At 53.5% G+C, this 2,430-nt stretch overlaps 1 protein-coding gene across 5 annotated transcripts in view; it reads left to right on the forward strand.

Moving 5' to 3' along the window:
- Positions 1–2,430, forward strand: part of ASAP1 (ArfGAP with SH3 domain, ankyrin repeat and PH domain 1) — a 300,508-nt gene that overhangs the window by 281,615 nt on the left and 16,463 nt on the right. The window lies entirely within an intron of this gene.

A 2,430-nucleotide genomic window follows, 5' to 3' on the forward strand; every position in this document is an offset into this window, starting at 1 on the left:
TCCAGGGACTTAAGAGCTGGTATTTGAACCCATTTCTGACTCTGAGGCTCATATGATTACCGACTATTCTGGAAGATTCCTGGAGACGCTGTGCCAGTCACTGCAGGGCCAGTGCCCGCCTGTCTTTCCACAAATTCTTGGCCCCCAGCTTCTGAGCTATAGTAACTGGCCTCAAGTCTTGGCCACAATTTTTTCAATTGCCTGCCCGCTTCAGCTCCTCTTACACATCTGTATGTGATACTGGAGTCTTTTTCTAAATTGCACAGAGAAAAAAAAAAAAGGGTCGAGCTGCTTCCATGTTTTTGCTCCTCCTTCCAATATCATTCTCAGAAATTTTTCTAAACCACACTTTTCTTCTCAGGCATGGCAGGTGGCCCTTGCCTAGCTGTGAGCATGACAGGATTCTTATCTGCCGGTCCACAGGTGCTACCCACCCAGGTGTGTGAGGGATCCAGCTGAAGGCAAAGAGCGGCGGAGTCAGCGTTGTCCTGTCTCCAGGCACCTAAGAACTGCTCCGGTCTGGGCACTAGACTAGAAGGTGGGGTTGCAGGGCGAACAAGGCAGAGTCCCTGTCTTTGAGATGCTCACTTATTGAGTAAATCATCATCATTTCTGTTACATTCCCTCAAACAGCTATGAGAGATACTAATTACCACTCGTGCTGTGCTCCCTGTGGTCCAGCATTGTGCTCCGTACTCCAGAGTTCATCTCGTAGTCCTCACACTTGTCAAGTGGAGTAGGTACTGTCATTCCCATTCTATAGATGAGGAAACTGGGGCTCTGTAGAAAAAGCCACGTACTCCAGACTCACACCCACTGGTTAGTGGGGCGGCTGGAATTCCACGCCATGCCCGTCTGGCTCCAGAATCTGCACTCTGAGCCATCGCTCTGTGATCGGTGGCCGTGGGCACAGAAGAAGGGGAGGGAGCAGTCGAGTCTGGCTAAGGAGGAATTCTCGGAAATTGACTTGGGAGGTGCGTAGGAATTCACCAGAAGTGCAGGGAGGAGGAGCAGAAGGAGCGAGTGACAGAGGCATAAAGGACACACAGTGTCTTTGGAAGGTGGAGGGTAGTCTTGTGTGGCCAGAGAAGGCGATTAAATGAGAGCGCTGGACGTTGGGGCGCGTGTCAGGCCATGGCCCGTGGCAGGATGGCTCATCTGTGTGACAGCAGAGGGAGCAGCCACACGCAGAGCCAGGGGCCAGTTAGCAGCCCTGACGGTCCCACACGTAGCGAGGTTAAGAATCACTGGTTTGGAATGCTTCCTGCCTGGAAGGGAAACTCACAGATGTACCGGCTTCTTCCCCGAATGTACTTCCTTTGACATTTTGATTATTCTGGCTCATTTAAGCCTGAAAGTTTGAGATTTGGTGTCCATCCTGGAGACACGCACTGAGTACCGAGCTGAGAGGAAACGCCCACCTTTAAGAGACCCCAGCTCTGGGGGTTTCGTGAGCGGCTGCCGAAGAAGTAGGGCACTGAGTCACAGGCCCTTGGGAACACATTGAGGATTTGAAAGAGTGTCTTACTAAGGTCAAGCTGTATTTGAAAGTCTTTGGCCCTGATAAAGCCAGGTTAGCTTGTCCCTTCTCAAGTCAGTGTCACAGAACGTTCTGTCCGGGAGCCTGTCCAAGCCATCCTAGCTCTCTGCCAGTCTCTCCCTATCCAGTGGGCTCCGTGGGACAGGAGGTAACAGGATGGGGTGGTTTGGCACAGACCCTCACTGCAGGCTGCTCAGCTTTGTGTCCCAGCTCAGAGCCTTCCCAGCTATTTGACCTCAGGCTTCCCAGTGTGTTTCTTCCCATGTGAAACAGGATGACGATATCATCTATCTCATAAAACGTAATTGCTGTGAGGTACTTAGCACAGCACCTTACAGTAAGTACTCGATAAACGGTAGTTGCCATCGTTAACGATTTTGGGGGGGCCGTCCTGAAAAGCACAGAGACTTGTGGGCAGGACTTCTAGGTGCATCATCTAAGCATGTGACCTACAGCCATTCGTTCATGTGACCTCATTTGAGGGTAACACATGAGGAGAACATTAGGGCAACGGTCGGGTGCCATGGAGCGGACACACGGCGGTGAGCATGCTCAGCCCTGTCCTGTTTCTGAGCCTCCCAGCCTGTCCCTTCCCAGTGCCACCCGCGACGTGTCATGGGTGTCCAGGCAGCAGAGGGAAGGGGTCTGCCAGAGGAGGACACTTGGTTCAGAGCATTCATGGGAAGGGCAGCAAGGAAGTGGTCGGGAGCCCCAGCAGCAGCTGCAGGTCCCAGGGGATTCCCCCGGGTGCCGGGCAGCTTGTCCCCAGGACTGCCCTGTCCTCCTCTCGCCATGGAGGGGTCACAGAGGAGCCCACGTTTATGCTAGCCAGTCCTCCACCTCCCGGACGAAGCACGCATGTCTGGTTCTGCCGCTCCCCCGAGAGAGAG

This window comes from Pteropus vampyrus, unplaced genomic scaffold, assembly GCF_000151845.1.
Source record: "Pteropus vampyrus isolate Shadow unplaced genomic scaffold, Pvam_2.0 Scaffold232, whole genome shotgun sequence".
Taxonomy (NCBI): Eukaryota; Metazoa; Chordata; class Mammalia; order Chiroptera; family Pteropodidae; genus Pteropus; species Pteropus vampyrus.